This window comes from Topomyia yanbarensis, chromosome 1 (genome assembly GCF_030247195.1).
Source record: "Topomyia yanbarensis strain Yona2022 chromosome 1, ASM3024719v1, whole genome shotgun sequence".
Lineage (NCBI taxonomy): Eukaryota > Metazoa > Arthropoda > Insecta > Diptera > Culicidae > Topomyia > Topomyia yanbarensis.
This window is the reverse complement of record NC_080670.1, coordinates 46,146,194-46,158,292: the sequence shown is the minus strand read 5'-3', so window position 1 is coordinate 46,158,292 and position 12,099 is coordinate 46,146,194. Positions and strand designations below refer to the sequence as shown.

At 43.5% G+C, this 12,099-nt stretch overlaps 1 protein-coding gene across 2 annotated transcripts in view; it reads right to left on the bottom strand.

Moving 5' to 3' along the window:
• LOC131677531 (uncharacterized) overlaps nt 1–12,099 on the bottom strand; it is a 462,464-nt gene that overhangs the window by 389,702 nt on the left and 60,663 nt on the right. The gene's annotated exons all lie outside the window — the stretch shown is intronic.

Below are 12,099 nucleotides of genomic sequence, written 5' to 3'. Positions count from 1 at the left end.
AAGGAATAGGGGACAAGGTGGATAAATATGAGGTTGCTTTATTAACCAACGTCGTTTTCGCTTGAGGCAGAAACTAACTCAATTTCGGACCTCACTGCTGTCAAATCATTTGTTTAAAGCCTATTTCGAACTTAGGCTATGCGTCACTGAACTGAAAATCGGGTTGAAGCAACTAACCTGGGTTAGTTTCTAGGATCTCAAGCGAAAACGACATAAATTTCGTCGAATGTATAGTATAATCATTATACGGCTGGAAGTGGCCACCGACCCGCCGTCGGAAGCAAGCGAACCTGTGATCCACTCGTTTGCCCGGCTTACTCAAACATAGGGGCTATCCCTAGTTTAAGTCCGACTGAGCGGTAGCGAAGTCGGACAGCACGCGCAAAAGCGATGTAGCCACATTGGGTGGTGGACACAAAATAAAATTAGCAACGCTAGTCGACGAGTTTTGATTCGAGCCAATAATATTGGCCCCATTATACACACAAAACACAGCTCGACTACGTATCATTAACGTTAACTGCATACAAGAAAACCAAAAAATAGCGCACGGCTTTACGATCCAGTTGTTTAAATCAACACAGCAAAACTCTTCCAAGTTATGGGAAGCAACAGCCCCAGAAGAACAAAATATCGCTATCCTGACAAAACCAATATTGCAAATCTTCTATAAAAACCACTGAACAAATCACATTTTACTTAAAGATGAGTAAAATTTGTTAGTCTCGGTGAAGATTCAAGATGTTCTTATTTCGCTCTCAGCCCATTCGGTAACCATCCAATAGGTTCATCCGGGGTGTTCATTTGTGTTTTGCTGGCTGGATGTTGAAGGCTCGAATCAAAATTCGTCGAATGTAAACAAAATTCATTCTGTAGTGTGGAATAGGCGCCAAGGTGGTAAAAACGTCAGAGTTCAACGGCTGGATGTTGTTGGCTCGAATCAAAACTTGTCGAAAGTAAACAAAGTTCATTTCATATGGTCAACCTGGCGCCCAGGTGGTGAAATCAACGGGGTGCTGGAGCGTTGCCAAAAAATTTTTATTTCCAGATAAAATTTTACTAAACTTCCCAGTTAAACTCAGCCGGAATGCTGGCTGGTTCTAATTCGTATTCCGGCTCCGGTGACACAGCCGTTTCAAGTTAGAATGTTTAAGGGGTACCATTTCGATGCGGCTTAGCCGCATAACCGAGGCCTAGGAGCCAAAGCGGCGCAAAGCCGCTGAGGATCCGCCGGGCGAGGTGGCCACCGACCCGCCGTCGGAAGCAGGCGAACCTGTGATCCACTCGTTTGCCCGGCTTACTCAAACATAGGGGCTATTCCTAGTTTAAGTCCGACTGAGCGGTAGCGAAGTCAGACAGCACGCGCAAAAGCGATGTGGCGTAGCCACATTGGGTGCTAGACACAAAATAAAATTGGCAACGCTAGCAAAATGTAAACACAAATGAACACTCTGGATTAACATATCGTCAATTGACATTTCGACGAGTTTTGATTCGAGCCAATAATATGGGCCCCACATTGGGGGAGGAATGAAAATAAGATCGGCAACGCTAGCAACATGTAAACACAAATTAACAAGCCGGATGAACCTATTGTCAATTGACATTTCGACGAGTTTTGTTTCGAACAAAAGAGATTATAACTACTAGAGGGAGCAAAGCGCTACGGTCTCCATGAATTCACGTACTGAAACATGGGGTCTCTCTTTGACATGTATGTACCCGGGGCAATATGTGTCAAACTAATAGGCCTAGCCTATGTGATAAATTACCAGTGTTAGCATCGACATGCGACCTCTAGTAGTTATAATCTCCTTTTTTTAACCAATTGGCTCTCAAACGTAAAACTTTTTCGCTCGAAGCGCCAACTAGATTTCATTTTTGGTACCAGTCAAATGTTGTTGAAATTTTTTTCTTGCATTGATGATATAGGAAGGTTGTTCTATTTTAATTGTTTGAAGATAAACATTACATAGCTTCACAAAAAGTTTAATTGCAGGTGATAAGAAAATACTCGTTCTTTCGTTTGACACCAAAACATTCAGTCGAACTCAATATTTTATTGCGAATTATTGAGATCCGGGATTATTTCTGTATTGTTGAAGTTATGTTGATTGTTTTACATACGGAAAATGTTTATCTAGAAATTGGATTTATCGGTGGATAATCTCTACTGCCAACACCTGCACTCTTTAATCCAGTTTTCGCCCACTATCGTGTTTTCTATCGAAATTTCAAGCTCTGAATTTCATTTTAGTATAAACTGAAACTGGAAGAATGAATTTTTAGTGATGTAACAAGAAATTTACCATCTGGATATTTTTCGGAGGTAGGAGATATACTTTCTTCATCAATATTAGTTTTCATTAGAAGAAATAACATTTAATGATAATATTGATTGAATATGTTAAATTCAAAATTTACTGTCCCTTACGTTTTGACAGATGAAAATAAAAACATCATCATTGCACTCTCGTGCCGTCTGGCGGTCGACATCCAGCGTTAGATGACGAATAATAGGAGTCCTATGTTTGTTTGTAAGTGGAAAACTCTTACGATCATCACACATTGAATATTTTAATATAAATATAACAGTAGCATTGATTATATAGACGAAATCAACCGCTTCAAACCATTCAACATAAACATTCTTTCAACAGGTCAACATCGTTCGTATTTTTAATGATTTTTGAAAACAATTTGCTAGTTCAAATTGTTCAAAATTGTTTTATGTAGACTACAGAACTCATTTCATTGCGTTTTTGCTGGAAGCAAAGTGAAATATCTCAAAACAAATTATGCAAAAACAAATTATTTTCATACAATTTTGCAGATTTTTCATAACTATTTACCAATACTCCTGCGAAAATCGGTTGTCACCTTCTGATTCAAATTATTTTGCTCTTAACCCAGTTACCGCACAGTTGCTGTATTTGCACCGTGAAACAAACTGTTTCAATAGAAATCAATTAGAAAAATGTCAACTAAAACCCACACCCCATACCCTGTGACATCAATATTAGCCCGAAAACAGACCGTTCCCCACGAGATCTCAACATTGGCCCAAGTGAACCGGGGTGAATGTGTGCGGTCGGTCACGGCTTATCTCGGTCAACAGCCTTTCTTTTCGGGAAATCATAACCGGCCGAACTCACCCCCCCCCCCCCCCCTCTTGCGGGATCATACATGGTCGCACAGGTAAACATCGTACAGATTTGCGCAATGTTTGATTTGTGCAGGTTAACTTCGAAAAAAAAGAGCGCACCTAAACAACCAATACGACACGGGAGAGAAAACCGCAAGAGGTAAATATTGATTCTTGTCCATCGTGGACTCTGCAATTGTTTGGCTTGACCAGCTCGGTAATGATTAAATAACGGGATCCAGAGCCGTGTTCTTCGCGATATGCCCCGATAATGTGCGCGAGATGTGTTACTCTCTTGCGACTTTTAGCTTCAGGTTGTTATTTTGTTAGGCTGGTTTGCATCCTGGAGAACTCGATTGCCAAGAACGTGAAATAGTCTCTAAATAATTTGAATTTATGAACCCGGACAGGAGGCTCCACTGTTTTAAGGTATAAACGTGAAGCATACAAATTCCGTTGATTTATGGCTCCCTGATGGCTACAGTCTCTAATTATTGATGTCGAATCCTCTGCATGATTGCTCATAATGGGATTAGGGGTTCGCCGGGAACAAAACCAACCAGCAAAAGGAGAATCGCACGGAAAGCAAAAAATCACACCGATTGGTTAATTCCGGGCTGAATATTTATGCAAATTCGACAGTCCACACGGTGCCCGAAAAGCTGAGTCACTGACCGGAGAAATGGTTCAGACGAACAGCTTTGTTGAAGACGCATCTGTTGAGCATGCTTGCCTCCCAGCCAATTAAAGGCTTTAACTGTGTTTTTTGATAAGTTTATAATTGATTGGAATGGCGGCAAATTATTTGGAATTTTGGACAGATTCAGCCGGTATATTTGTAGAACGCTTACTCGGTTCGCAGATTACCTGCGGCGACCGAAACCTAGGGATCTCTATTGGTTATTATTTATCGATCAAATTTGACCTTTCTGGTTTCTATATTTAGATGTACTGGCAGTTTTTACGGCTTCATTTCCTTTCGATTGTTTTGTTTTGAACCCTTTTATTTTGCATCCCGTTTGAAATTAAAGATTGGTTCGACTTCCTGTCGATGGAAAATAGTATGGACACTTTGGCGTCCTGGTCCAGTAGTGGGGCTTTTATTATTGGCTAGAATTAAAACTCGTCGAAATGTCAAATGATAATATGTTCATCCGAAGTGTTCAGTTCTGTTCATATTGTACGGGCGTTGTCAGATAAGGTCGTTTAGACGGAAATTTCAATTGACCATTTGTTAGATTTGCTTTCAAGTTCAAAATGGGAGGATCTGCTGGAAGAAGTGATCGCCGATCCGCCGTCAGAAAGTCAGAAGGAGTTTGGAAGCGATGCGCCCTCCCATAGGAAGTCGCTCCAAGCTGCTGCCTTGTCTTCGATGATAGCTTACCGTGCTGCGTTCCGCGTTTGGCAGAAATGGTTTATCCGTCGGTGTTCGTCGGAGCTTCCATAGTTCTTGTTGGCGGATTTTGATAACATTGGCAACATTGTGGATGGAGGGATAGGGCGGAGTGGAATATTATATTATAGCTAGTTCGTCCGGTGTGTAGAGTCCTTTTGGGGTCGAGCTTCGGCATAAATGATTCTTCCAAATAGCCCCAGCCGCCTTCCAGGTAGAGACAGGGAAGGTGGATTTGTGTGTAATCAGGATGGAATAGTGGTCCTTGCTGTAGATGTCCGGGAGTACTGACCAGAGACAATCGGAGGCTAAGGTGAGCATATTGATGGCGGATAGTATCTGCCCTCTGTTGAATGTTGGGCTCCCATCGTTCATGATTACTGCTTCGTTGCTCTAAACAGTTTTCGCGATAGTTTAGTCACTGTTCCCCGCCAGACAGAGTGGTGGACGTTGTGGTCTCCCATTGCCAGATATGGAGGCGGAATTTGACGAGTCAGTTCTGCGAGTTTCTTGCCAACCTCTCTAACATCTTGTGGTATGTAGATGGAGACCAGGATGCAAGGAGTGGGTACACGTATTCTTTGGGTAACTACCAATAGATTGATCTCAAGTTGGATGTATTCCTCATGGATGTCAGCTCGGATGGATTTAGATTCTAATTCCATGATACCCGCTTCCTGGAGCCATTTAGCTCCCAGATTTATCGTGATCAACTCGGATATTATCCGGCGGTGAACTACCCTACTCCGACTAATAGTTCCCTGGCAGTGGAATTTCTCTCAGTACCGATGTTTGTTTCGCGATCCAATTAGCTCACATTTTTGACACGATATAGTCGGATAGTCAACAGCGGCGAATCTACCCTACTGTGAATTCCCGGTAGATTTCTCCTGATACCAATGTTCATTTCCGTGAGCCATTTAGCTCCCCACATTGTCCTGATCTACTCGATCTTGTCCCCGGCGATGATCCAAGCCTACTCAACAGGCCAGTCAGTAGATGCTGAGGTCTGTCCAGCGATTCCGGAAGGAGTGTAGCTTCTAATTCACTGGCACCCCAACGACCCACTGCTAGCTATTCGACGCGGCTACTCGCTTTAATCCCTGTCGGTGAATCTAGCCTTCGCACGAGTTACCCGGTAGGGAATCGAGGTCGGTTCGGTCGATTCTGGTGAAGCTTGACGTCTGGCTCAGTGGCACCCGACGACCCAAACCAGGTGCTACCTCGCGTAATACTCAACGGGTCCTCGGCGGTGGACCTAGTCTACACCAACGAAGAGTTCCCCGACGGCGGAATTGCTACCGAAACCCGATTTATGGTTTAATGGCGACTTTCTATCCGATGGCGTTGACAGTTTCCTCGTTGGGTCACATCTCTTTGACGATATTGAAAACTGTCACACCAGGTATACCCGTCGAGCTTCTTCGAACCTAGGGCATTCCAAGATCACATGTTCTGATGTCTATTGCACGTTCACACTCACCGGGCAGAGCAGTGACGAAGCATGTCCAAACCGATGTACAAACTACGTCAAATGGGGGTTCACCTCGCCATGTTTCCTACGCACCCACACCGACACATTTGGGATGAGTCGGTGAATAGTTTTTCCACTCTCCGCGTAGTCCCATTCTTGCTGTCACTTACCCTACGAGTCCACTATGACCAGTCTCCTTGCATTCCGTATATTCCTCCGCTGGTAGCATTCCACGTCCTCGGCCAGAGTGATGTAAATGGAAATCATCCCGGCAATGACGCATACGGCCTCATCCGACGATATCCGATGTTAGTTGTCCTCGCAGCTTTCTCACATGCATATTCGAGGTGGCTGTTGCAATTTAACCGATCGTTGACTATCACACCCACTTGCCTCAGCGCACGCATCAATGAGACTGAGTGTCCGCCGGTGCTGATCAGTATACGCTGCATTCTTTCTAACAATTGCCTACCAACACTACCTCCGTCTTGTGGTGAGCCAGCTGCAACTTGACATCAATCCATCCAGGTTTCCACGATGCCTATTGTTTCTGCCGTCAACATCTCCACTTCCTCGAGAGTCTCGCTGGTTATCGTTAGGACAACGTCATCGGCAAAGCCGACGATCTCAACTCCTCTGGCCAGTTGCAGTGTTAATACTCCGTTGTACATGGGGTTGTGGCGAGTGATGATAGCCTGAAGGTACCCGAGATTATGCCTTAGTTATTTGGTGTTCCATTGGAGTGCCAGTGGACTGCGATTATTGCGGGGACAGTATAGAGGATGTACAGTTGTTCCTCGGTTTCGTGCTAGATTGGATGAGTGGATTGCCCTGCACTAGCAGCCGCCGAAAGTGGTTCGTCGGTAGAGCCCTGTGCTAGTGCAGGGGAAGAGGACTTTTCCCTATTGTTTCTGCATTTGGTATACGCTGTTGAGGTTTGGTGCTCGATGGTGAAGGTAGGATGGGATTTTTGATGTTGATGTTAGAAATGCTATTGGGTGCCAAGAGTATCCTGGGATTGGGCTAAGTCTTCGTTGTTCTGGTATCCGGGATTTTGGTGTTCGGTTTTCCAGTACTTTCCGGATCGGAGTCGGAGTGGGTGAGCTTGTTGTTGTTGCGTTGCTTTTTTAATTCGTTTTTCAAGGTATTTAGTCGGAAATGTCGATAGACGTATTTTTGTTGTAGGTTTCGGTGGGAGCTTGAATCATAACTCGTCGAATGTAAAAAAAGTTCATTCTGTAGCGTCAAACTAGGGCCCATGTGGCGAAATTGTTAGAGTTTAACGGGGAACTGGAGCGTTGCCAGAAAATTGTGGCAGCGCTTGCAAAATATAATCACAAATTAACACACCGGATGAACCTATTGTCAATTGACCAGCCAGAATTCCAGTTCATCTCCGGTTGAACTTTACTGGGTAGGGGCTCTTCAATGGGATTTATATGATTGTTCAACAGGAGAGGGTTTGTTGGTTGGTTTTGATTTGCGGTGCTATCATCTTTGTTCTAATTTTGGGTGTGGTTTTAAATTTGTGATCGACTCGTTTGCGCTGTGATTATTTAACTGAAAAAACGAAGCTTATCCACATTGGGTGGTTGAATCAAAATAAAATTGGCAACACTGGCAGAATGTTAACAAGGGTTGGATGTTGTTGGCTCGAATCAAAACTTGTCAAAAGTAAACAAAAGGTCTGTTCCAGTACCAGGAGAAACTGGAAGTACTCCGGAGAAAATCGTTCCTTTACTCTGTTCTTCTCTTTTTTCTTCTTCTGGTAGCAAACCGGAGTAAAAAGGAGCAAAGATTTTTTGCTCCTGTTTACTCCAGAGTGACTTCCGTGTACTGGAACAAACCTAAAGTTCATTTCATATCGTCAACCTGGCGCCCAGGTGGTGAAATCGTTAGAATTCAACGAGGTGCTGGAGCGTTGCCAGAAAATTTTAATTTCCAGATTAAATTTTACTAAACTTCTCAGTTAAGCTCAGCCGGAATGCTGGCTGGTTCTAATTCGTATTTTGGCTCCAGTGACGCAACCGATTCTAGTTAGAATGTTTAAGGGGTACCATTTCGATGCGGCTTAGCCGCATAACCGAGGCCTAGGAACCGAAGCGGCGCAAAGCCGCTGAGGATCCGCCGGGCGAGGTGGCCACCGACCCGCCGTCGGAAGCAAGCGAACCTGTGATCCACTCGTTTGCCCGGCTTACTCAAACATAGGGGCTATCCCCAGTTTAAGTCCGACTGAGCGGTAGCGAAGTCTGAAAGCACGCGCAAAAGCGATGTGGTGTAGCCACATTGGGTGACGGACACAAAATAAAATTGTCTACGCTAGCAAAATGTAAACACAAATGAACACTCCGGATGAACCTATCGTCAATTGACATTTCGACGAGTTTTGATTCGAGCCAATAATATGGGCCCGACTGACTTGCGATGTCGGGTAGAGCAATTCTATGCAACAATTTCTGAATGGTATTCGAAGAGAAGTGCGAGACTAGTTCTTCAGATAATTATCCATCAAAATCCTTTCATAAAATGTTTATAAATAATAGAAAAGAACTAGCTTTTTTCAGCAGAAATATAGCGAATGGTGCTATATATCTCTTCTACTTGTTATTTTCCTTTTAATTACTTTCTCCAAACCCATTAAACCTGGCTGAATGGAAATCGAATTGCACACGCTGACGAAAGGATTCTGATATTCAAATCAACGGCTCGTCTCGTGGCTCGCGGGGATCAAGAGAGGTCCACCACCATAAATTATTCATCAGTTGTTCACCAACTTGTCACTGACCACCGTACACCGATGGTCGGTTCCATGTCGATCGTAGCCTGCAGAGGAAATAATAGCTCCAACGCAGAGCATCTGACCAGCCCGGGTCGGGTAGGGCAGGGGGCAGCCCTTGATTGACGGACTGACGACTGGTTGCTGATGTGATTGATTTGGGGCGTGCGGGAAAGTAAAAAGCTACCGGGAATTACCGCAGGCTAACACGATAGATGATAGGGCGGCGATTGCGATCATTTAGGAGGAACTTATGCTTCTGTTGTGGGGGAAGTTTTGAACTTACTGTTGCGAAGATACATTTCGATGACAAACCGTGACTGGGAAAGCCTGAGCTAAGCAAATTTTTTAACATTTTTGTTAAAAATTTTAAATTATTGATTACAATAGCTTTACGAGGTTGACTTACTAGTTGTTTTCGAGTAGTTCTCTTAAAAGGCGATATTACAGCTTGAATTTACCTGTAAAAATAAACTAAGGTTAGTTCGTTTGTCTACAATTGGAGTAGCGAAGTTCTATAAATTCATTTGATTTGGTGTGTATCGACATTAAACAATTCAGCGAGTGAAGTAGATTTATTTTTAAACGATTTTCGTGATTTGATTTCAAATGTATCGGTGACGGGCACCTTAGAAAGAGGTAACAAAAATCTCGACAATAAGCCTTTTCATTTTATCCTACGGCACTTCACACTGTTCAAAATCCTATAACCATTAACCATAAAGACCCAGCCCACCTTTAAATCCCGCGTGATTAGCACTTTCCACGCCCTGACCTCACTAATTGCACGAGGGAGGATCCGTTTCGGAATCCTGTCCCGCGCGCATGCTTGCTCTATCATTCAAAGTGAGATCTTTCATTTCGCAACCTTCCCCCATCCCACAATATTCAGCAGCGTCTAATGACTTTTTCATGTCGGATAGGCGACAACACCGGTCGGGCTGACGCTTCCGATGGCGTTTCGATTTCACTCGCGGTTATACCGAATAGAAAACAGCAAAGAATAAGACACTTGAGCATAACGCGCTCCGAAAGCGAAAATCGATTCCCAGCCTTTATCGGAGCAAACGAAAGAAGAAAGATGTACGCGAAGTGACGCAGAGTGAACAAAAAGAAAATATGTATGCACAGCGCGGCGGCCGATGTGGTTATTGCGCCCAAAAACCTAATTTCATTTATGCAAATTGGCGAATTGCATTAAAAGGTAGAAACATTCACCGTCCGTCCGTGGCACCCACCCCCTTACGTTTATCAGTCAGCGAAAGCAGTAGCTGCCACGGCCCCCGAGGTGGTGGTGGTGGTAGGATATGGAAAATCAACAGGCACGCCGCGTCGGCCATTCCGCCCAGTACATGGGATTCGAGAGCGAGAGTGGCCCGACGGGAAAATTTCCCTGATCCCGGCCTAGAGTAGAGATACACCATCAGGTACCTAGTATCGCAGAAAATAAGCCAAAGACCACGCTTGGGAGAAAGCCCGAATGTCGATTTGTTTTTATTGTGGCTATACCGGTCCGCGTCTGCATCTGCATGCCCCAGCTATTAGGATGCCGGGTGCACTTATTGGACGTGGTTCATTATAAACCAGAAGCCATCGACTGATTGTAGTTAGGCGATGATATTTGGCGGGATGAAAGCGAAAGTGTCCGCTCCTCCCTCCCTTCTAACGTTGGCAAATGCGGCAAAGTTCCATGTTAGGTGGATACCACCTACCCCCTCTCCTACGTTTGGGGACCCGATGGGAAAGGTGAAAGTGTATAGATGCATCACCGGTTCTGTGCCCGCTCCTGGGGACCCCCGGAATGTTTTGCGTGTTCGAAGCGCATGACTAGCGTTTATGTACCGTTGTGAGCTGTTGCCCTGTCATGGTTTGCATGTTCGATACTAATGATTGGAACTGTTTACACACTTCGTGGCATCGATAAGGCAGGGCGTCTAATGTTTCCTGTGCTGAAATGTGGCTTCCATTTCTCGTGCCGTTTGGCGTTGATTAGTTCAAGGAATGCAGCTCTTTGAATGTGAGAAGTAGCCGGTTTGGCATTTCATTTATTTTAACAATTTAGTATGTTGAAGTTCAGTTTTGTGACCCTACAATGCACAACATAAGAAAAATCATTACACAGACCACGCTTTGCACATATCAAGGACAGATTGTGGAGTGCATATGTGCCACTAATACAAACAGTGTTCAATATTGTTGCCGGAACCAAAAATGGTGGTCAAATTTGAAGCACAGAGAACAGACGTCCATCTTCTGCATTCAACGTGTGTAAAAATCTAACGTTTTTTAAAGTAGTTGGGATATCTTCACCAGGTGCGCTACTGTCGTTATGTTTTTTAGTGGCTGAGTTCGACTCAATCAACAGTGGTTATACCCCTACCCAGTCAAACCATTTCGAAACTGGTTCGGAATTCTGAGTGAATTCAGTATCAACCGATTGAGTCGGAATCGGTTGTTTTCTTTGAGCCAGAATCCATTCAGGATTTAGAACCGGTTCCGGAATTGATTGGACGGATAGTTGGGATAAGTAAGTCTGTCGGTGCTAGTGTTTTATCGTATATTATTCAAATGTTTACACACGTTTTATTAATATATTTGATCGATCATGGATGTCTGTTCTCGGTGTTTGAAGCTTCCAATCAGGAAATAATGATAGTTTCGAAAACCTTCAAATCAACAGCCAGCACTACTATCAGTGAGAAAGCTAAATCAATAGAAGACCAATTCACATTCGTGACAGTATTACCTACGGCAAAAGGATGTGTATGACAGAGCGCGAGAGAGAAAGTTAATGGCCGTAAAGATGGAGACAAAGGTTTCGCATCCGAGAAAAAAGATTTTCACGCCAGATTGCATAAAAATGGTCCATATTCTTTAGCTGAGTTTTTTTTAACTAAGTTGCGTTCGAAATACATATGTTTGACTATGTGCACATTAACGTCTCTTGAAAAAATAGGAATGGCGTCTTATTCCATATGCGCGTTTCATTTTGCAAAACCCCCTTTAACCTTCTACTGGAAGAAGATTGAGTTGTTATTGTTTACGATAGTACTTGCAAACTTTAAATCAGAAGTGTGCAATATTTCAGTATTTGATTGCAAATCCATTATTCATATTTAAAAGCTCCACGTCTTCCTACCATATAATCCACAAGCTTGTTGCATTTCTTCGTAGGAAACAACGTCCCATTGTCAATTCGCAATTTTCAGTTTTACTTTAGAATTAGCATTTTTACATCCCCCAGACGCTTTCTGTGAGGTTCTAATTGTTGGAAAATCAATTTTCTATATAAATTATCAATTGATCATTAT